This window comes from Mus caroli, unplaced genomic scaffold (assembly GCF_978045245.1).
Source record: "Mus caroli unplaced genomic scaffold, Mus_caroli_1 scaffold_2, whole genome shotgun sequence".
In the NCBI taxonomy this organism is placed as follows: domain Eukaryota; kingdom Metazoa; phylum Chordata; class Mammalia; order Rodentia; family Muridae; genus Mus; species Mus caroli.
The window spans coordinates 123,111,401-123,135,848 of record NW_028227257.1 but is presented as its reverse complement, the minus strand read 5'-3'; the positions used below and the strand labels follow the sequence as shown (position 1 = coordinate 123,135,848).

The 24,448-nt window shown below is 38.0% G+C and overlaps 1 long non-coding RNA gene across 2 annotated transcripts in view; it reads left to right on the top strand.

Moving 5' to 3' along the window:
- Window positions 1-24,448, top strand: part of LOC147005919 (uncharacterized) — a 70,735-nt gene that overhangs the window by 38,610 nt on the left and 7,677 nt on the right. The window contains exon 2 of one of the 2 annotated variants that reach the window (XR_015046537.1): window positions 20,502-20,644. This is a non-coding gene — a long non-coding RNA (uncharacterized LOC147005919). Of the gene's footprint in view, window positions 1-20,498; window positions 20,645-24,448 lie in introns of both variants that reach the window. The other variant, XR_015046538.1, reaches the window with a different exon arrangement.

The following is a 24,448-nucleotide window of genomic DNA, read 5'->3' as shown; positions in this document are numbered from 1 at the left end:
AAAGTATTATTAAATGAGATGGTAGACAATGGAGAACGTTCAGAGAGAGATACAACTTTGCCACCAGTTAGGACAGTTGCAGTATCAAACATCGGCTTCATTTATTTCTCCAGTGAGTTTTATTTTTCTGGCATTATGTCATATTGTGTCATCTCCTGTTCTATTTGACTTTCTCCCCTCAAAACAGGGGACAGAGATTTTAAATCACAACACAGGTTGTTAAAAGCAGCTTAAGACTGTCTCACTCAACATGGAAAGATTTTATATGCTATGTTATTTTGACTGTTCTACCATTTCTGACAGATTGCTGAAAGTTTCAGTAAGACATAAAACTGACCAGCCATTCAAATCTCATAACATTTAATGCATGTCAAAACACTGTGCCAGGACCTTTCAGCAATACATGAAAACACCTGTCTGTGTCCATCCACTATGTAAAAGTTCATTCTTGAATTAGTTTAATGAGGACAAAATTGACCATTGGACCATTTCTGTGGCAACAGGAGGAAAATGTAAGTTCATTTCAGGCCAATTCTCTCTACACAAGTGCTATTTTGAAGAATCAACATTTTCGGGATAGCTTTTTTTTTTTTTTTAACATTTTCAAGCACATGGTCCAATGAGTAGCTTGTTCTTTGCTGGTGTTATGTAGGACAGGTTAAATACAGCAACACCTGTCCTGATGATGGAGTAAACACCGAATTAACATGGTGACAAATGGTACTTTGAGATGTGCTGTGTGCGACAGCCTAGGCATTTATAGGTCTGTTTGCTTCAGACACGTTATTTGGCCTTGAGTATTTTAAATAAAATTAGCTTTTTTTTTCCCAATTCAGTTTTAAAAGATTTATGTATATAGGTATTTTGCCTGCATGTATATCTGTGTATCACACATGCCTGGTGCCTACAGATGTCAGAAGAGGGCACTGGGTCTCTTGGAACTGGAATTACAGAAGGTAGTACTGTGATGTGAGTACTGGGAATCGAACATGAGTCCTAACCAGCCTCTGTTCTTCCCCACTGGGCCATCTCTCCAGCCCCCGGCTTTAGTGTTTTCTTTTTTTTTTTTTTTAAGATGCCTAAAGTCATAATCCAGTTCTGCACTAGAATCAGTCATGAATCCAACCCCCTGCAACACACTCTATTTAGGGAACTGATTTTTCTCGTGGCTATTTTTCTTCTTGGAAAAGAAAAATAACATTTATTTTATAACTATGCCTAGAGCCAACTCCTGGTTTCCTTGCCGTTAGCAAAGGACAAACCTCTACTGAGGCTTTCTCACAGCCTAAAGGAATATAGTAAAAAGGTTACATAAACATTCAGAAAAACAAATTCATAACTCTAGATCCTCAGAGTGAGCTGAGGAAGGATAGACTGTGGAGAATCCAATGGTCTTTTGATTTAAGGAAGACCTCCTGTCCAATAGACATTAATAAGACTTCCACGAATTGGACGAATTTCAATTTAGAAGCATCTTGCTACCTACTGAGCATAGTGTGAAGAGTGTGGGGCGTGGAATCACAAATGCATACACTTTTTTTATGCTAGCTTTTCCACGTTCTCACTTTGAGGCAATTTGGAGGCACAAAGCTCTGTATGAAGAATGAATGCCAAGACTACGCCTTCATTTGTCCTATAGGGGTGGAGGCTATGTATGTGGCTTTGCTAGAGTTTGCTTAAAATGTGTGCCCAATAATTTCTTGTTGAGTGAGTGAAAATAAGTCAGATTAAAAATGTGTTTTAATGATAAAAGAAAATTTTATCATTATGTTTTATGTTTAGCAGCTATCAGGTTATTTTGTGAGAGTGGTTTTAGACCAAGAAGAAAAAAAAAAAAGGAAAACATGGGGCTTCAGATTATAAAGCATTTATTTTTCATCAAGGAAGAGGAAAAGCAACAACAGCAAATGGTACTGAGGATAGCACTTGAACTAGTTCCAGGCACGATTGTTGCTCTCTGCATCATTTTATCTGTCTTGAGCTGGGAGCCATACTAGGGATTTTGGACATTAAGAAATACGTCTTGTTCATAGGTGATCTGTTGGGGGCAATGAGATCACTGAAAAACTTTCTTCAAACTTAATTTTATAGACTACACGCCTAGACTCTTTCGACAGTGTTATATCACATGACCAAATATGGAACAGGCAGAAGGGGTTTTAGAAAGCAGGGAAGGTGAGGTACCCAGGGATTGTTGTGGAACAGGAGTGAGAGGACGGGGAGGAGATCTATGAAAGGGCCTTCTGAATATGTCATGGCCACTGCCATCATAAACACACCACAGTGGTGGCTGCCTGTATAAGATGCGTTCAAGCATACATACACTCAGAGATTTGAAAGTTGGAGGGTAGCTCGTTGGAAAGAAGGTGTGAATAGGGATGGGTAGAAATGAGCAGGTTATGGGAAGTTAGCATGGTCATAGTACATTGCATGTATGCCTAAAACTGATAAAAAATGAAAAAAAGAAGTCAGAAAGCTGATGATAAATAAGTATCTATCTATCTATCTATCTATCTATCTATCTATCTATCTATCTATCTATGTATCCATCCATCCATGTATCCATCTATTTATCATTTGTCTATCCTCTTTCTCTATCTCTCCAAATATATGAAATTATGGAGGGAAAGCCACAAAGATAAGTTTCTTGAAATGATGGCAAGTAAGATTGGGAGGAAGCATTCCCACAGCTGAATGAATGCTATCCCAGAGTCTGTGACATTGCCTCTGGTTTCCTGGGCTACATCCTTCATTTTCCACCAGGTTCAATGTAGTTAAGTCCTCAGAAGCAAGTTTCCATCAGACTCCTAGGGCTATTGCAGGTGGAATATAGAGGTACTTTAAATGGCAGTTATGTTCTGAGGTTAAGGGCAAAATAGCAGCTCCATGGCACCCTGGTGAGAGCCTCTCTGCTTTTCAATAATAGTTATTAGAAGGAGGCATCTAAAGAGGCAGAGTGCCCGTGTCTACTGTACCAGCTAATCTGGAGATCGAGGGAAAAGAAATCCAAGACCAGCCTGAGAAACAAAGCAATTATAAACCTCATAAAGTTTGGACAGGATTTTATTTATTTTTTTATTTTTTAACGTCACAAGCCTTCTATAATATTGTATTTTATTCCTAAATATAAGCTATTTTAGATATTTATTTCTCTCACACTTGCAAATCTTCACCCTCCACAGGTAATTCTTTCAGAGTTGCATACACTGCATCTCTGGATTATCTAAGAGCTTTGTTCACAATGTTGGTTGATAAATACCTTACTCTTTGGTTTGTTGATGGCTCTCCCGCACTGTTCTTTCTGTTCTTTCTTTCCTCTCTGTCCTTATCAGGCGTGTTGGTAAGATAGCCATCCTGCTAGTTCCTTTGGCATCAGTGTGTTTGTCAAATCATGAGTACACATGGTGGCCTAGCCCAGCATCCACTCCTTCACTGTCACTGAGAAAACCCTTGGCCAACTCCTTTTACTGCTTTCAAATCCACCTTAGTGGGCAGATATGGCCCTGGTCCCCATACGAAATTCCTTTTGTGAATGATAAGTCTTTGTGTGCCCTCAGATTTGACATCAGAACCAAGAGTTGGGGGTTGGGATGGCTCCCAGCCTCCTCTGAGGGGTAAGCACAATACCAATTAGATGCACGTCCCTGCTACAGATGGAAGTTCGTACTAAAGATGGAGGATGCAGATCTGTTTGTTTGTTTGCCTTTTGAATGTGATTTCTTTCAGACCATAGATGCCCTGTGGATCAACAGCTTTGTAATAGACCCCAAAGAACTAGATATTGATATGGCTAAGAGGATCAACAGCAGGGACAGAGGGTAGAATGAAAACTTGAAGGGCTATCAAGTCCCATTTCTTCAGGGCACAAGTTGATCTCCAGCTGGGATCAGAAATTGTCCCTAGTGGTGTAGCACTGCCTGATTAGCTGCATTAGGCACGATTCAGCAGTCCCTGAGCGCTGGCCACAGTTGGAGACAGGAAACTCACCTACTTCACTGGGAAGGCTGGAACACTTAATTAATTAATAGTTGTAGCATATTTATGATCTTGGAATAAAAGGGCTATAGGAGTGAAAAAAAAAAAAAACACCAAACCCAACACTATGCTCTTTGTCACTGCAATAGGAAAATGTACCACACAGAGAAATTACTAAGTCTGGACTGAAGTGTATTCCCTAGCTCCCAAATTCTTAAATAACTTCAGAAATTCTTTCCTTCTCATTCTAAACCTTGAGTAGTTTTTTTTTTTAAACATGGCTTATTTTTACTGTAGGATGTGATGATTATGGAAAAAAAAAAGCTTTAAGGTGTAATTACGTATTCATATTATAGCAAAAGCTGCTATTTGCTCAAGCAGTGAAGCTGGAGAGGAAAATGGAGAAAGATTTAATACAGTAGTGAAAATTCACATCGTTCATACAGATTAGAACTCAAAGTAATGATTGCTTCCCTGTAGGAAATTCAAGAGAGTGTCTGTGGAATTTAACATAGAACACTTTCCTTTTGATTTTCCATGACACTGGGGCAGTGGATAGGGCACACCACTCAAGACAATGCCTCTGAGGTAGTGGAGGTGAGGAGACACATTCAGTCCTGGGCCTGGATTAGTAGCAAAGTCAAGGAAAGAGATCAATTCATTAGAAAACACTGAAGGAAGAAATTAAGCAAGAGATTCAGGAGCATGGACATATTACCAGGCAGAAACCTCCAGAGAAAGACACAGGAGCTATGAAAATGTGGGCCATTCGTGCAGTCTTTCTAGCCTACGCCTAGGCTCTGAACATATAAGTACCTTTTATAAAGTCATTATTCCACAGGGATTTGACACAGTGATTTCAGAGTTGCTGAAGATTTTTACTCATTTTGAGTATATTCTCAAATATTTTGTTTCTTTTTTTCTATGAGTCTATCCCTAAATCTCAATTATGCTATGAATATGCCATAAATATCATATACTTTTTTTTAACCTACTTACTCTCAGGAATATAACACCAAGAACATATTTATCCTGGTTTCCGGGTTTCAAACTTAAAAGAGATTTAGCAGGCAGAGGGACCCCCCCCCCCACTCCCGCCCTGCAACATGTTGGTCTACAATACAAAGCATGATGGGTAAAGACGGCCGAAGAACACTTTAGAGAAAATAATAGGTATGGAAAGAAAATGATTTTCTAAAGTGCCCAAAGCAATTACTGCTTGCACTTTGACCCTCTCTATTTTATTAAGTAGTAGTAGACCTGGAAAGAGCTTTGTAGTAGCAAAATCTGGGTCCAACAGGGAATTTGTCTGGAGAATGGCAGATAATGGAGATGCTTCGTGGGCATCAGGGAATGCACTGTTTCCTCATGAGATGTCTTTATAGTGCTTGCCATAGTTTGTCACTTTAGGGATCAGTTAAAGTCAATGTGTGACAATGTTATTTTTTAAGATCCCTTCCTTCCTTCCTTCCTTCCTTCCTTCCTTCCTTCCTTCCTTCCTTCCTTCCTTCCTTCCTTCCTTCCTTCCTCTTTCTTTCTTTCTTTCTTTCTTTCTTTCTTTCTTTCTTTCTTTCTTTCTTTCTTTCTTTCTTTCTTTCTTTCTTTCTTTCTTTCTCTTTCTTTCTCTTGGAGACAGGATCTCTCTATGTAGCCCTGTTGGCCTAGTATGTACTATGTGGAACAATGAGGCCTCGAGTTCATAGAAAACCACCTGCCTCTGCCTCCAGTGTTGGGATTAAAGATGTGCTCACCACATCTGGTTTAAGATCTTTCTTACCTCTGCTAGTTTCTTAGTCTCTGTCACCATTACTAAGGAAAAAGGGTCACACAATGATGTTATAATTGAGCTTCACCAATATAAAAGTCTTAATTTAGTGTAGAGGAAGAATTTCAAGCACAAAATATTTTATTACTGGGCAAATTATTGACCTCTGAAGTCACTGCCCATTTTCTTTGACAGACTGGTCAAAGCTGCTCCTATTTATGTTTGCACTTGTCTTAGTGTCTGTGTTTGTCTACATATTGTTCATTATGAAAAAAGTATAAAACATTTGTATATGTAACATATTATGTATTTATGAGAATATCATGGATATGCATACACATATGTCTCTTTGGCCCAGTTAAAATTCAGGAAATGATTCCCCCATCTTGAACAAAGTATGTATGCTGGAGGTCAGTTTTGAAGTTTAGATTGAGCAGACTTTGTAGAGTGAGAATTTTCTATATTTGGGGAAGAACAAGAAAAATCTAGTGAAGTAGTCAAGTAACCTACAATGCTGTGGGAAGTCATGTATCACTCTTTAACACTAACTAACTGGTAACCTGACCTCTTGCTTTTCAGACTTACTGTTTGAAAAGTATGTCAGACTGTACCTGCTAATGTTGATAATATTCAATTTTATTGACAAAACATAAAAACAAAACCTCAGAAACCCACAGGTCTAAGGCAAAAAGATTAAAAGGTAGCTTAGGCTAGGATTTGGATTTAACTCCCTTTCTTAATTGTGATTTATATCTGTTAAATCCATCAGTTGGGTAACTGTTATCAGCATTGGAAAATTCCATGGTTCCGCTTTGACTGGGCAATGGACAGCTCCACAAGGAGGTAATGGATAGTGTTAAGAATAAGGGAAAACAGAAGCATGAGCCATTTGCAAGATGAGCAATTGCATGAGAAACCATCGAAACAAACAAACAAAAAAAGCTAGTGGAGAAAAATAGTAATCACGGTGATAATTTATTAGTAATACATTGTGTTACGGGTGTTTGCTAAGACCAATTATCTACAAATGATAATTGTATAAATAATCAATAACATCCTTTAAAAACACTAGGAGGTCTATAACCACTAGTGTGTGAACCAATCATTAATTAATTAATCTCTCTAACACACACACACACACACACAGAGAGAGAGAGAGAGAGAGAGAGAGAGAGAGAGAGAGAGAGAGAACTCGAGCCTCATTATGTATCTCTAGTTAGCCTGAAACTTGCTAAGTAGGCTTTGTCTTGAACTCATAGAGATCTGCCTGCCTCTGCTTCCTGAGTGCTGGAATTAAAGGCATGCGCCATCATACCCCCAGCTTGAACTTTGTAGCCTCTATTAGATTACCACCGTTTGTATCCCTCCACTGCTTTTCTGCTTGGGGGCCAGTAGTGTACCAAGGTTCCCATGATAGTTAAGACAAGGACAGTCTATGACACTCTGTGTCAAACTAACCCAGCAAATGGTATTACTCAAATACCAAGTGTCATATAACCAGTGGAAAAAAAATATATCTCCTTAGATGCTTGGATCAGATTGGTGAAAATATAAAAATGTATGGAACCACATTCAAGGCTTTTGCCTTTATTTCACTGTGTCCTAGGTGCTACTCACCCATCTTTGATTGTTCAGATCTAAAATAAACACTCTTACTTATCAGATCTTTCTGGAAAAAAAATACTGTCTATGTTAAAGTGAGCAGGTTTTCAACCTCTAAACCTACCCAATCCAGTGCTTGGAATCAACTATGTACAGAAATCTTAAATATAGTAAAAGTTCATAAGGGTGGAAATATTTTAGCTTAGAGTCACAAAAAGCAAAATAGGTTGGCACTTGACCTGTGTCATAAAGATAATTAGAATCCTGTAGCAAGGCAGAAGAAGGGAGATAAAAATGATTTTCTAGGTAAGAATAGTTCAGTGAGTGCTGGTGGGCCAGAACTCTACTACTTCAGGTCACAGACACTGCATTGGCAGTAGGAGAATTGGTTACTGAGATTCACAGCTGAGCCCATGTCTAGTAATTGTCCTCAGCCAGAAGGGTCTGTGTCACCCAGGGCCATGTCAACCTGCCCCCCAAGTTTGCTTAATGTGACAGTAGAAAGCTAGCCTCCTGAAATTAGAGTGAGACAACTTTGCAGGCCAGCCCATCTTCTGACTCCTGATGGCTTTGCCTGTAACCACTGTTATAGCTAATTCACAGTTCTGCTTTCTCTACTTCGTATCCCTTCTTTTCCTCTCTATAAGTGCTCCACGAAGACCACTGAAGTTCATGCATGCAAATCTTATCTTATAGTCTGCTTCAAAGAAAGTATTTAAAGACAGGAACAAAAGAAATGAGTGCTTTCCTCAGACTGACCTTACCATAATGGCTGGAATACAAATTTAATTGGCTGTAGTTTCTATATAAAACTGGAAATGCAGGGCTCTAGTGAGGTCCTTGAAAGCCAAGCTGGCCTGTGAGGTCTAAGGTTGACAACTTTGATATGCGAGCTTTCAGAAGCTTCTTTTTTCCTGTGCTTGGAGTTGATAGCAATCAGTAACAGTTATTTTCCCCAGGAGTTCCAGCTTGACTAGTCATTTCACAGGCGGAGAATCCGGAGACTTATATCCCAGCCTGCCGAACAACTTTAGGAGCAACCGTTATCATTCTGATTTTGAATATGTACTCCTTGACGTTGAGACTAAAGATGTGTTCATTAACCAGTAGTATGCATCTAGTAATCTTTTGGTGAACAACCTTAGATATTAAATTGAGACAAAACATATAGGCATGGCAAACAGAAGAAGTGCATGCAAATTATTCACTGTTGGAGGCAGAGGTCTCCTTTTGATGACCACTTCTCTCAGGCTGTATCAAAGAAGAGCCTCGTACTAAGCAGAAGTTCAGGGTGCCCACTGAGGATCTGACCTTTACTCCTAGAACCTAATGTGATTGGTGCAGGATAAATACATTGTTTGGAGTAATCTTAGACTGAGCCATGTTGTACTTCATATTCAAAGAATTTCTTGATCTCGGGAAGGATACAGTTAATTTATTCTTTTTATATAAATTAATCTTTTAAACAAAGGTATAGGAGAAAATTTCACAGTAGCATTTCATTCTTTATACCTCCCAAATAATTTTGTACTTGGTGAATTTCATCTTTCTCTGTCAGGAAGCTAAATTGAAAGAGGAAGTGGTTTTAAAAGGTCAGAATATTTGTTGGGACTTTATTCCTTTGCTTCATATTATCTATCTATCTATCTATCTATCTATCTATCTATCTATCTATCTATCTATCTATCTATCTATCTATCATCTATTTATTTATATATATCATTTATCTATAAATATCTATCTACCTATCTATCATCTATTTATATCTATCATTTATCTATAATATCTATCAAACATATAAATTATCTAACATCTATTTATCTGTCATCTATCTACTTTTCTATCATTTATTTATTATCATTTGTCTATAATATTATCTACCAATTATATGAGCTATTTATCATTCTTTATCTATCATCTATGTTTTTATCTGTCAATAAACAATATTATCTCTCTATCTATCTATCTATCTATCTATCTATCTATCTATCTATCTATCTATCTATCATCTATCATCTGTGTGTGTGCCATAGAAAGCATGTGGAGGTCAGAGAACAACTTGTTGAGGGCTAGTTTTCTCCTTCCATATTGGTTCTGGGAGTTAAACTCAGTTCTTCCAGCTAGGCAGCAAGCACCTTTCTCAGCTGAGCCCTCTTGCTGGCCTTATATCATGGAAATAAGAACATAAAGGAGACTATAGAGAATGTATAAATATTATAGATATTATAGATAAATGATAGATACAAATAAATAGATTATAGATAGATAGATAGATAGATAGATAGATAGATAGATAGATAGATAGGCAAGTAGTTGATAGATAAATACATGATAGATATAGATAGATGATAGATAGATAGATAGATTATAGATAATATGAAACAAAGGAATAAAGTCCCAACAAATATTCTGACCTTTTAAATTAGAGAAATTAAATTATTGCAAGTGACAAGTGACAACTTCGTATTGGAAAAATTATCCCTCTTCTCCAAAATGCCCAGAAGTATAAGGATTACCTATTACTAAAGTGGTAAAACCTATCTTTGATCAGGAGGCCAATTACATTTTACTTTTAAATAAAAAGCAAACATTTATTTACTAGTATTTTATTCCTGGATGTACTGTGAGTCTTCTGAAGAAACCAAATCTGCTTAGCTAGCATCTCAGCTTAGGATTTGAGAAATTGACAATAATATGTTGTTGTACTTGTATCTGTAGTTAAAGGTCAGTATATTTGTATTTACATTAATATTTTATGGAAATAGAAAATAAAAAACAATAATGGCATTTATATAACTATTCATGATAAGGAAGAAATGGGGCAATTGTTTTAAAAAGTGAGCACAAGTCATTGCTTTTTTTCCTAATATGCAAAATCTCGCATGGAAGCTCGTGGCTCTGCATCGCTCTCATGTCAACATTTGAAGTGGTGCTTCTTGTTTCGCTCTCACCACTCTCGGTTACCAATTTCTGGATGTGTTATCCCTTCCAGGAATGACAAATCCTTGCACTAGTCTCTGGGAACACTGGTAGCATCAAAGAGAGAGGGCTTAAACTTCCTTAATCTGGGTGAGTCTGCTTGGCAAATGTTTTAAGACTGTACAGAAGTGGACTGTTTCCTGATCTTTTTTCATTAGAAAAAAAAAAATCAAAGTGTCCTAGAACCTTTCTGTGGGCTAATACATATACCTTTTTATACATTCTCTATAGTCTCCTTTATGTTCTCATTTGCTTATAAGAAAATTGTAATATAATTATTCATTCTTTTATCATCCAGTACATCCGCAATATAACCAATAAGCCATGTCTGTAAACACATCTAACATCCTCTGAGTTAAGGCTCCGCTGTTTGTTTGTGTGCTGACTCATCTGTCTATGCCTTGCTCCTTTGCACCCCGTTCTCAAGCCTTTGGTGAGGATGGACTTCAAGGACTTAAATTGTTGTAATATGAAGGCAACCTGCTAAGTAGATGCAAATGCCAATTCTGTAGTTATTTCTCATTTCACGTGAAATTTCATTAGTGATGATAAGTATGGAAAATTAATTACTCCTTAATCACAAGTCCACAGGTCATAATCACCATCTACAAATAACTATGGTAAAGGGTAATGCTATGGATTAACTGTGAATCAACAAAACAGGCAAATTCTACATTCAGTCCAAAATCCAGGTGGAAACTCAGCACCTGTGGTTGCTAATAAAGAAATACATATGCTTTTTACTGAAATAGGATCTTTCAAAAATTTATTGATTTACCAACAGCAGTTTTTGTATCATCTGTGGACTACTCTCAGGGTAGACAATCATGAAATCACCCGTGTTCTCCAAGAGATAATGAAATATTAATGGAATCTGGGTAAATAAAGAGGGTTAAAATGCCCATGGTCTTGATGAGTGGGCTACTCAGGAGCTCTAAGTGGGTAACAGAGAAAACAAATAACCAGCTTTGAGTTCTTCCCACTAGGGTGCTTTTAAGCAGAACCTCTATCATCAAGATTTGCTACTCATGTTTTCCTTAATATTTTGTTTGGGTGTGCTCAGACACGTAGGCCAAAGAAGAATCATTGGTGCCCTTCCTCAGGCAACACTCACCATTGTTTTGAGCTCTTCAGACAGGTTTCTGGATGGGTTGTGACTTGCTAGGTAGGTTAGGCTGGCTATCCAGTAAACCCCAGGGCTTTCCTATCTCTCCATTGGTGGGACACCAAGTGCCTGGGTAATAGGGATCAAACTTGGCTCCTGGTGTTTTTTTGCAACAAGATGCACTTTACAAACTAACCACGCTATCTCCCCAGCCCTCCTTTCTTTTCTTGAATTTTGAGATACAATTATTTGTTTTCTGCCTTTTCTTCCATGTAAATAGGAGAACAGCATGTCTTAGAGTCCACGTTACAAATAAACAAATAAAAAATCATGTTTTCCAGTAGAATAAAAAAATAGAATCAAGTAGCCGGGTGGTGGTGGTGCACGCCTTTAATCCCAGCGCTAGGGAGGCAGAGGCAGGCGGATTTCTGAGTTCGACATCAACCTGGTCTACAGAGTGAGTTCCAGGACAGCCAGGTCTATACAGAGAAACCCTGTCTCAAAAAAAAAAAAAAAAAACAAAAAACAAAAAACAAAAAAAACAAAAAAACAAAAAACCAAACAAACAAAAAATAGAATCAATAAAGTCTTTGGCGCATGACACTGGGGTCAATGTCATGCTTTCTTATCTCTTTCTTTTTTCTTTGGTGCAATGTAGGTTTCCTTGAGGGGGCCCCCATGTCATGTTCTAGAGTCTTCATGTGTACTTGGTAAGAACTTTTTGCTAGCCTCCTTCCGTGATAGTATGTTGGCAATAGCCATGTAAGTAGTCTTTACTCCAAGCAAAGTGACAAACACTACAAACCATGGCTCTTAAAAATTCCTCCAAAGATTGGGGTATCACACATTTACCCCAGTGTCTTGCGCCAAAGACTTTATTGAATCTATTTTGTTTGTTTGTTTGTTTGTTTGTGTTTTGTTTTTTGAGACAGGGTATAGCCCTGGCTGTCCTGGAACTCACTCTGTAGACCAGGCTGGCCTTGAACTCAGAAATCTGCCTGCCTCTGCCTCCTGAGTGCTGGAATTAAAGGTGTGCACCACCACCACCCGGCTACTTGATTCTATTTTTTTATTCTACTGGAAAACATGATTTTTTTTTTTGTAATATATGGACTCTAAGACATGCTGTTCTCCTATTTACATGTAAGAAAAAGCAGAAAACAAATAATTGTATCTCAAAATTCAAGCATCTTAATAAGTACAACTAAAAGGAATTCTTAAAAGACTATTTTAGGTGTGCATTTCAATGCCAGGGCTTGCTGGCCCTCACTTCTGTTTTTGACTGTCATCTCTAGGTAACTCAGGTCACAGTGACATTCTGAAGGATGGTAATTTCTAGAGGTCCTAGATTTTCCTTGTCTGTCTCAGTCTGACATCCTTCTATGGGCATTCAAGGAAATGGCAAGCAGTAGAGCTGGGTTGAGGAACAGTGTTGGAAAATGCTGGCACTTGCAATGGAATGCCTTTGTTCACAAGCTCATTATCATATTGTAATGGGATAATTTCATAAATTCTTCTTTGTGTTAGGACTTATCATAGCTGAGTAGTGGTAATAATAATACATTTTTTTGTTCTTTCTTTCCTTTTTTCTTTAATTCTAGGAGAGTAAGTGGAATAAAGATGTAAATGCTTTTTGCACCTGCCTAGCTCATCGTGTGTACATTCAATTGTTACCTATTAGAATTATTAATGTGTACTCATGGGGATTGGCCACGTCCATATCCATGGGTCAGGTATGGTTTAATTCATCATTTCAAACACCTCTAAGACCCTAAAAAGAGATTGTTGACATTTTGACAAAAATAAAAATGACAAACAAAACTTATCAGTAGATTCTTAGACAATTGCCTGACATCTCTATAACTTACCTGTAGAATATTATGAGGTAGAATTTATCTTCTTAAATTGTGTTATGAGCACTTATAGTGGCTATGCCTTTTCTGTTTCCAGTGTTACTGAATTAGTTAAAATGCAGTGTAGCTGCAGCTAAGGCTGATCTAGAACTCACTTCAGAGCATAAGCTGACCTCTAACTCAGAGTGGAGCAAACAGCTGAAAACCCCATTGTTTTATAGAGGTATAAACACAGAGAGTCATTCAGAGTTGCTTGAGAAGGTGCTCTGCATTCAGAGGTCTTCTTTCTGTAGAGAGTTTGGAACAATAAATGTTTAAGTTATCTAAAGAAGCAAAACAACAATTTGGGGGTTCTTGGCCACATTGTTTCATGTCTCGTTTTCATTTAAAAATTTTAGGAGTATACAGTATTTGTGTGTGGGTGTGTGTGTGCATGTGCACACATGCTTGTCTTCTGGGTGTATGTTTTTAGGCCAGAGAAAAATAAATACTTTCGGTGTCTTCTTCATTTTTCTCTGTGTAATATTTTTAAATCAGGTTTACTCATTAAACCTAGAGTTGGGTAGGCTAGCTTAGTAGCCAGCCACCTCCTGATTCAACTGTCTTTGTTCCCAAGCATTGACACACACATCTAGTGTGTGGGTGTGCCTCTGGTGAACTCTCAGACCCACCAATTTTGGTTGCCTTTGTTCTGTTTTGTTTTGCTGGCAAGAATCCATTTGAAAACATTTGCTCTGTTTCCTCAACTGTGCATCACAGTCAGACGATAGTCAGCAATTGCACCTGAGATTCTGGTAAAAATAAAATGTGGCTCTGTCTCAAACATGACAAAAACCAAAATCACCGTGCCCTGTGCCCCTACAAAGATCCATCCAACGTCTTCAAATTTCTTTCTCAATCCTCTTCTCACACATTCTTACCAATTTCCTGACTATCCGGTCAATCCATTAGCTAGCAGACATGAATAAGCATATAATTACACATCACATTTCTCCTTTAAATCAAAATCTACAATCAAGGGAATCAATCATCTTAAGTTCTGAGAATCTTCTTTGCTGCTGTTCTTCAAGGAGGTTCCAGAAATAGGACACAAGGCTGTAACTGTCCAAGTTTTTTGTTTTCTTTTGGTTATGCCTACTTATTATGTAGAGTGGTCTGTGAAACAGGCCCTGGTCTTCTCTTCTTCAGTCAATTGGAAATAGAAACTGGAGGTGCAGGCTGGAGAACAGAAGGCAGTATAGACACAAAAACTCTAGGCATCCCAACCACTTCTTTCTGCAACACTGGGTTCCAATCTGGACTAGTTGCTGCCAACCCCCCACACCCCGCAATGTTGCAACGTGTTTTCTACAAACTAAGACTGACTACATCTCTTCAGTCAATCTGTGCCTTCAAAACCCATTTAGAGTAAAGGGCATACATAAAGACTTCGTCTTATAAGATGATTACAATTTTTCTTCTCCTCACAATTTTTCTTCTTCTCATCTTTCCTCTCGAACACTTCTTTCTAATCCTTCTTTCTAGCCTTGCTGAAGTTCTGATAGATTCTCTGTTAGCTCTTTCTTGCATTTGGAGCTTTTCTTCTCTACATGGAGTTCAGAAGAAGAAAAGGGATGGCACCACTCATCTTTACTCTCCCTGGCCCACTAGTTAACTCTCTATTTCTGTTACCATGATTCAGTGCTTTATAGGCCTTAGTCACTCAGGGAGCAATGCTTCCACCAGGCAATTCCAAATGATTCTATTGAGTTAGAAGCTAAGACCACTTCTCAGTTACTTGGAGTTTCTGAGTTAATAGACTAAGGAAGTGATAATACTGATGGTTTCTGACTACCAAGAGGACCTTGGTCTACGGCTTCACTACTGAGTGCCTCCTCACCCCCATTTTCCTGGTATGTGAATATCCACAGAGCAAGCAACTAACTGGTTTATTTCCTCTCTTATATCCTTATCATTAAACAGAAGAGATATTAAATATAGAATTCAAGATATGGGAAACCGGGAGAACAATCACATTTCTTGGGGCATTATGACCTCTTTTAGGGAAGGGATTAGTGTGGATTTGCTTGTACAGATGGGGATTTATCTGTACAGTTATGCTTTCCTATATCTTATTTGGAAATTAGGATGATTTAAATGTGTGTGTGTGTGTGTGTGTGTGTGTACACCCCATCTTGGCAAACAGTAAACTTTTGGTGTCTAACTTTGAGCATTAACTTGACTGGGATAAAGAATAATGGGTAGCTGATAAGGCAGTATTTTCAGGGGTACTTAGGAGGATATCTTTGGAAGGGATAGATTATTTAAATAATGAGATCTGGAATAGATGACCAGCCTTTATCCAGTGTGGATGAGCTCCAACCAGTAAACTGAGGTTCTTGATAGACTAAAAGAATAAAAGGAAGGCAAGTTCTTGCCTCTGCTCTTGCTCCTCTATGTCAGCATTTCTCTAGATTTTAGAGTTCATAACTTGCACTGGTATCCCCCTAATTATAAAGCTTAATGACTTGAACAGAGCCTCACTGTTGACATCTCTCATGGTCATGCATGTAGTTACCCTACTGTGGGACATCATAGCTTCTGTTCACATATAATCCAGTTCTCTTAATAATTTCCTGCATGCACATGCTTATGATTTTTAGAAGACAGTGGCTAATATGCAATGTGATTAGGTTATCATCACAGCGTTTCAAAGCATGAATTCCAGGATGAATCCTGGAATCATGCTTCTTCAAACTCTGATTCTGTTGTTAAAGAGATATGTTCCTTCTCCTTTGTACAATAGGGTCTCACATCTTCCCCATTTGGCAGGATTGTTGCAGAAACTCCAGAATAATGGATTTGCTGGTACACTTGTGGGTTCGTTTTATGTTTACTACTTGGATTCTGCTTCCTTTTAGAGAGGGACAGAGATTTGGTCTTCACTCCTAGGAACTTCCACCCTCCAGTTCATATTGTGGGAAGGAGTAACAAATCTACCTGATGTGTGAAAAGCTTACACATAGTATAGCTTGTAATGTGAACAGGGCAAGCATTTCTTCAGACCAAATTCAAACGCAATGGTGACTTTCAATATTCTTTTTTCAGGTGTGTAAAACAGCAAAAGATCATGTTGTTTCTGGCTTTAGCAGCAACATTGTTGAAAACAACCCAGATCCCAGCTCATAAAAGAGAAAGACTTAAGCATTTTAATTTATGAAAAAAAATTACCACAAAGATATCTTACCCTAAAAGATAAACTCAGGGGCTGCTGATTGGGCCATTTCAAAAATAATAACACATTGATAAATGATTAATAACACGCAGAAGTCCATACCTATTGCCAGCAGAATACATTTGTTAATATACTGATCCATTATTACATGATGCTTGAGAGCCTCCCTATTGGATGGAGAGCAGCAATCTTCTTGGTATCAGGAAAAGTGTCTACAACTTTCTTAACAGCTTCACTCATCTGGCTATAGAGGCTTAGTCATTTACGTAGAAAAAGGGCAGAGAAAATTCTGAGAGGCAGTTTGATCTAACTCAACCTTTTCAAACGACTACACTAATTTTAAACATATGAATTTAACTGTATGTTTGCCCCTCTATAAACAGGGCGAACAAACAGTATATCATTTTTACACTTGAACTGTATTATGATTTTAATGCAGCTCAGGTGAGGTGAGGTCAGAAGATACAATTAAATGGGTCTGGTACCAGCTGGAGATTCGGCTCTCTTTAACCATGCTTGGGTGATTTATCCATCAACAACTCATGTACTGCTCCATAAAAATTGATATCTGCTTAAAAATAGGTATTAAAATACAGTGTACTTTTAAAATTAGGGACTAAAATATTGTGTAGTTGCCAGCAGGTAGTTTATTTAATATTCATGTGCAATATGAAACAGAAAGAGTCTTGTTCCTGGAGTAAAAATCTATTAGAATAAATTTGTCCTGGATGCTGATGTACACGGAGCTTCTGTGCTTGGTCAGGTCCTTGGAAACAAATGCAGAAACAAACTTTTAAATCATTTACAAACCCCTGGCACGGTGGATTGGGGATATATAATTACTTTATTTGTTAAACAGCTCTATCTGCTCTTCAGTGATTTATTTCAATGCCATTCTTTTATGAAAGGCTGTTTAAAAACAAAAACAGAGAAGGGGAAAACAGGAATGCCAAATAAATGGACTGATTAAGGGAAATACAAAATCCTGTTCTTTTGATATGGTCTACCATTGACCCAAATACTAGATGGCAATCTTATGGTTGCATTTGGTTCCTGCCTGATATAAATTCAAATATTTAGATTTGCCACATTCAAGGCCAACTTTGTCTACTAATATGCACATCAAAAAGTTAAACAAATGAACATTTAAGAATAATATTTGATTAACCATTCACTGAAAGAAAAGTAATTCTGCCTGTCTCATCCAGTAATTTATATAGTTTAGTGATCTGCTTGTCAATAATGAACAAATTGCCCTAATATATTACTATAATGCTTCATATTCATTAAGACATCTGCCAACTTTTCAAGAAACCTTTTCCATTTGAGACTTGACTTATAATTGTAGAGTCCCTTGGGGGAGTTTCAATATTATTCTAATCAATTTTGCCCACAATTGCAATATGGATGATGACATAGCAATGTAATTTCCAAAGTTACCTCTTCACATTAGTCATCTGGACAGAGAGGGGACAATGCCGACGTCTCCAGAATGTGTGGTGGAAAGGAAGCATTGCAGCAATGGGTCAAAGAGTATTCTTCATCATTCAAATGCATCACAGCATGAATATGTATATGTACAGATATGCTTACACAATTTACAACCTCACTTCAGAGCTTTATGGTCTATAACATTTATATGTTATTTTTATGCAATAAGATGATAATGGAGTTTACAACCACAAGAGACAAAGTTGGACAGTCTTCCAAGATGGTCTTCCTGTGCAAAAGTAGAGACAAGGCCATAGTCAGTGTGCTTTTCCCCCCTGAGATTATTTTAAATAATAAGAGATAAATAGTAGGTCTAGAGAACGCTGGAAAGATGTCTCAGTCTCACTCCAATTGGAACTACTATTCAACTGGCTTCTACTTGCTTGTTTGTGTGTGATGGGGTCTTGCTGTACTGCCCAGGCTAGCCTTGAACTTGTGATGCTCTTGCTCCAGCCTCCTGAGTGCTGGAATTTTAGCATATGTCAAGTCATTGAGCCAAGCTTCTATTGCCAGTAAGACAAAGTCTTGGCTCTCAACTATTTTTTTTGTTGTTGTTGATTTCATTTCAATCTTGTTTTATCCAGGTGCTGAAGGGCTACTATACCTTCTTTGTCATGGTCTTCCTTCTGCTGTTCAATGTCAGGCTAGCATGCAATCAGTTTAGCAGTGAGTATTCAGAGACACTGATAAGGACTCAAGAAGATGTTTTCAATGTGTTGGAGGAAAAAGAAAAGCATTTCAATAATCAACTTCATGGGAAACAGGTTGGACTAGCATCAGAGAAGGCCAGCTTGGATCAACTGTTGGCTTTTATCAGGTTTTTCAATCTTCCAGTTTATTTTCCTTCCTGATAATAAGTAGTAAAAATAAATCACAGTTCTCAGGATTTCTTTTTTTTTTAATTTTTTATGAGATATTTTCTTTGTTTACATTTCAAATGTTACCCCCTTTCCTATTTTCCCCTCCGAAAATACCCTATCCCCTCCCCTCTTCCCCTGCTCACCAACAGACACACTCCTGTTTCCTGGCCTTGGCATTCCCCTACACTAGAGCTTAGAGCCTTCATAGGACCAAGGGCTCTCCTCCCATTGATGACCAACAAGGCCATCCTTTGCTACACATGCAGTTGGAACCTACCATGTGTATTCTTTGATTGGTGGTTTAGTCCCTGGGAGCATTGGGGGTACTGGTTAGTTCATAATGTTGTTCTTTTTATGAGGCTTCAAACCCCTTCAGCTCCTTGGGTACTTTCTCTAATTCCTTCATTTAGGACCCAGTGCTCAGTCCAATGGATGGTTGTGAGCATCCAGCTCTGTATTTTTCAGGCACTGGCAGAGCATCTCAGGAGACAGCTATATCAGGCTCCTGTTAGCAAGCACTTGTTGGCATCCACAGTAGTGTCTGGGTTTGGTGATTGTATATGGGATGAATCCCCTGGTTGGGCAGTCTCTGGATGGTCATTCCTTCAATCTCTGTTCCACATTTTGTCCCTTAACCCCTTTCCATGGGTATTTTGTTCCCCCTTCTAAGAAGGATCAAAGATCTTTGATCTTCCTTCTTCTTGAGTTTCATGTGGTTTGTGAATTGTATCTTGGGTATTCCAAGCTTCTAATTTCCACAATACTTGCTTATTATTTTAACCAATCATTTTCTATTATTTTTAAAAATACCTTAACCTTATAATTTGGTTTAAATAATTGAAATTATAACCACTGGCTCCTATATAACCAAAATCAGTACCAATTCATCATTAAACCAAATAAAGGTGTTACTAGCAAGTATTTTTAAAGGTAATTTACAATAACATGAAAAACTATATTGAATATATGTAAAAAGGTATGATATGTTAAAACCTTTAGTTTTGTTTTAGTTAAAGTTATCAAAATAATAATGGTAAAAATCTCAAAAAGCTTTAGCTGATGTTGAGAAATTAGTTTTACTGGAAAAATAAATTGGGGTAATAGAAAAAGAGACATAAGCAAAAGTATGGAGTAAAGTTTAAGGACAGTAACTGGAAAACATACATTCATGTTTGATAAGTTCCCCCTTCTAAGAAGGATCAAAGATCTTTGATCTTCCTTCTTCTTGAGATTCATGTGGTTTGTGAATTGTATCTTGGGTATTCCAAGCTTCTAATTTCCACAATACTTGCTTATTATTTTAACCAATCGTTTTCTATTATTTTTAAAAAGTAGCCACATTTGACCACAATTCAGAGGTTGTGGAATAGAGAAGAGGATTAGGTTACAGAATAGGTTAGACTAAGAATTGTGGGAATCTCATTATAAATTAAATCATTGTCTCTGGGCCAGCAAGATGACTGACAAGATAAAATAGTTGGCACTCAGCATGGTGGCCTGATTTCCATCCCACAAACCCATGTAAAGATGGAGGGAGAGAACAGTGCATGCTTGCTTGCTCCCCACATTATACACACGCAAACAGCAACCAACAGTGACAACAAAAATAGTAGTATGAATGCAAATAAAAACAAGTATTGCATCTTCTTCCAAGTAGTATCCCTGTAATTGCACTGAAGAAATATATCTCAGGAGGAGCCTCTAAGATAAATGTGACAAAGTGTTTATAATGGATGGAATGGAAGAGAATCCAACAAAAATAGTAAGAAAGCTATGGACCTGATCTATGTGTTTAAAAAGGTAAGTGCCCAGAAAAAAATCATATGATTTGTAATTGGAGAGACTTTAAAATTGTTTTTTGCAGTGGTTTTTCATGTTTTTTTTTTTTTTGGTTTGTTTGTTTGTTTGTTTTTAAATAAAGCTATTGGTGGAGTTACAGAGACAAAGTTCGGAGCAGAGACTGAAGGAATGACCATCCAGAGGCTGCCCCACCTGGGGATCCATTCCATAAACAACTACCAAACCCAGACACTATTGTAGATGCCAACAAGAACTTGCTGACAGGAGCCTGATAAAGTCATCTCCTGAGAGGCTCTGCCAGTGCCTGACAAATACAGAAGTGGATGCTCACAATCATCCATTGGACTGAGCACAGGGTCCCCAATGAAGGAATTAGAGAAAATACCCAAGGAGCTGAAGAGGTTTGCAGCCCCATAGGAGGAACAACAATATGAACTAACCAGTACCCCCCAGAGCTTCCAGGGACTAAACCACCAATCAAAGAAAACACATGGTGGTACTTATGGCTCTATCTGCATATGTAGCAGAGCATGGCCTTGTCCATCATCAATGGGAGGAGAGGTCCTTGGTCCTGTGAAGGTTCTATGCCCCAGTATATGGGAATGCCAGAGCCAGGAAGCAGGAGTGGGTTGGTGAGCAGGGAGAGGAAGAAGAGGATAGGAAATTTTCAGAGGGGAAAATAGGAAAGAGAATAACATTTGAAATGTAAATAAAGAAAATATAATAATAATAAGATATAATAATAATAATAAGACTGTAAGTGGCTACTGAGGCTATGGAACGCTCACAAAATGGGATCTATCATGACTGCCCTCTGAGAAACTCAACAAGCACCTCAAAGAGTCAGAGATGCAGTTATTTGCACCCAACCAATGTGCAGAAACAGCTGACCCCTGTTGTTGAATTAGGGAAGACTGAAAGAAGCTGAGAAGGGTGATTCTGTAGGAGGACCTGTTAGCAGACTTAATTAATCTGTACCCCTGAGATATTTTAAATATTGAACCACCAAACAGACAGCATACACGAGCTGCTATGAGGCCCCCAACACACATACAGTAGAGGACTTCCAGGTCTATGTTCATTCAGAGATGATGCACCTAACCCTCAAGAGACCGAAGGCCCTAGGGAGGTTAGAGGTCAGGTAGGATGGGGGTTGGTGGCATCCACACGGAGAAGGGGTGGGGTGGGGAGGATGTGTGGGATGTGGAGCAGTTGGAGGGTGAATGGGAAGGGGCAGGGAATGGAATATGGGGTGTAAAAAATGAATTACAAATAGAATTAAATTTAAAAAACAAAATAAAGCTATAGGCTTCAGTCAGAAATCTCCAACTCAACGTCTCTCTTTGTTCTCTTGCACACACGTGGACATACTTTCTCTCCCACAAGGCAAGTTTGACAAAACATTTATCTTTGCTTTTTATAGTATTTGACATCATTTTAGTTTATATTTTTAAAATTGAAGAAACTGCTGGTAGAAAGACTATTTCATTTATTTGAAGATATTTTTTTTCTGACCCACTGTTACCTGCTGATGATACCACACAGACTTTTGGAAGGTAAAAATCAAGCGAGAGACTCTTTAAGGTCTCTACCTTCCAGAGACCAGAGACCAGGCTTGTAAAGTTCGATCATATCACATAATAGGGATGGTTTTCTGTAGAAGAATTTGGCCAAGAGAAATAGAACTGAAAGGGGCTTGGAAGGAATACTAAGAAACAAAACTCATTGACTTTGAAAACTTAAAATCAGCCAAGGCCTTGACCCTGTATAGTTGAGTGAATGCATTTGGCATAGGATTCAAAGAATCCGTCTTGGGAAGAGGAATTAAGGTCACCCTCATCTAGAAGGTAGAAAGATACTTGAATTGCCTAGTGAGTAGCTGCAAGAGTCATTACCCATGTGAAAAACCATACAGAGTATCTCCTGGGGAAACATTTCTTTGTGTTCCATGTAATGAACATGTAGAATAATGCTCCAATTCTAAACATCAATAACAAAGTGTTTAGAAATAATTCTAAAAGGAGTAAAGTCAAGAATCAACTTTTATACATGAGACACTTTTGTTCAAACTTTTACTGGTAGTACTTTGCATTAAACTCTTATTTTTGCTAAAAATTCAACAAAATTGATTTTGAAGAATTTTACAATTATTAATCTCATGTCTGAGCTACCATGACTCAGTGGATTTTACACTGACCTACATAGTTCCTGCAGTAATCTCTGTGCCCATTAGTCTGCATCTGTGTGGCACATTCCTTGTCTTTTCTTTAGCCATCTACCCATATTCTCTTTTGTTTTTCCCTCACCAGTATCCTTTAAGGTGGCAGGTTGCCTCTTACCAGATTACCTCCAGAAAGGAACAGTTTCTGACAGGGAAGTGAGCAGCTGCGTGGTGGCTTACAGCAACAGCAATGCTGTTATTTTGCACTGATGTAGCATTTTAATATAAATGGCTGAAATACAATCTGAAAATAGTCATTCATCTCCAACAAGCTCCACAAAGCTGGTTAGCATTTAAGCTGCTCTATTTATGGGCTGCTTCGTTTTAGGTGCTTTCCTTCCTGTAATGATAATTGGGGTGATTTTCATATGGTCATTTGTTGGAGACGGAATGATATTCAAGCTGAGGCTGAAGTATTATTGCAGTAGTCAAAACTCTGCAGTCCAGGATCACTATGGCTTACACTTTTGGGGTATTTCCCATTGTTTCCAGGGAACTTTAATTTTATGTGTGTAGGTGTTTTGTCTGCATCACATCAGCACAGCTGTAGTGCTCTTTGAGGTCAGAAGAGGGCATTAGATTCCCTTGGAACTGGAGTTACAGATGATTTTGAGCCACCTATGTGGGTGCAGGGAATCAAACCCAGGTCCGTTGGAAGGGCAGTGCTCTTAGCAACTGAGCCATTATTGTAGCCCCCAGCTTAATTTTTTTTTAATGTGTGGAAAATAATGCAGAGAAAGTGACTGTTGATCATGAAGTCAAAATTTAAATTAAAGCTAGAATCCTGAATCTTGTCTGTCCTAAATTCATTCCATATACAGTGATTCTTGTTACTCTGAACTCTTCGTGTTTATAAGGTTTTAGATCTATGAAAGGGTTACAATTGTCCTTAACATCACCTTCTAAATAACAAGGGAAATTTTCTCAGCATTCTGCACCTTACCTAAATTTGCAACTTTACTCACTCTTGCTTACTCACCATCATTATGAATTGTCAGCTCATGCATGTGTCTTTGACCAGTGACTGAACCACACAACTCATGCCTGCTACCCAGCACATCTAACAAAGCAATCAAATTAAGTAGTTGCATAGGCTATGAGCAGTCTCATGTCATGAAGTAGAATATAGCAAAGGAAGAAAGAGAAAGACAAGGCAAACAACTGACAATTCAGCTAACCTGGATATTGTCACAAGGATGCATCGTATAAGTTTTGTGACCATGAAGAAAAAGAACAAATGATATTTTAATTGCCCACTTGCCCCGAGAGTTAATTCATTATTGCCCACATGAGACACTGTGAAGAATGAGATAATGGAGTAAGTTTTCTATTGAGACTTTGAGAGGATAGATATGATATCAATACTGCTTCAAGGTTATTTACACACAAGTTTTATGTCTTAGCTTTTCACGTTGCATCGAAATGACATATCTTACAAGAAAGTAAATAAAATAGCTTTGCCAAAATTGTTTTTGTGTCTAAGTGGATACAAAGTAAAGAAACTTATATTATAATTGAGTATAATCCCTCACATCACAGGACACTGTGTGTGTGTGTGTGTACGTGTGTTTGTGTTTGTGTTT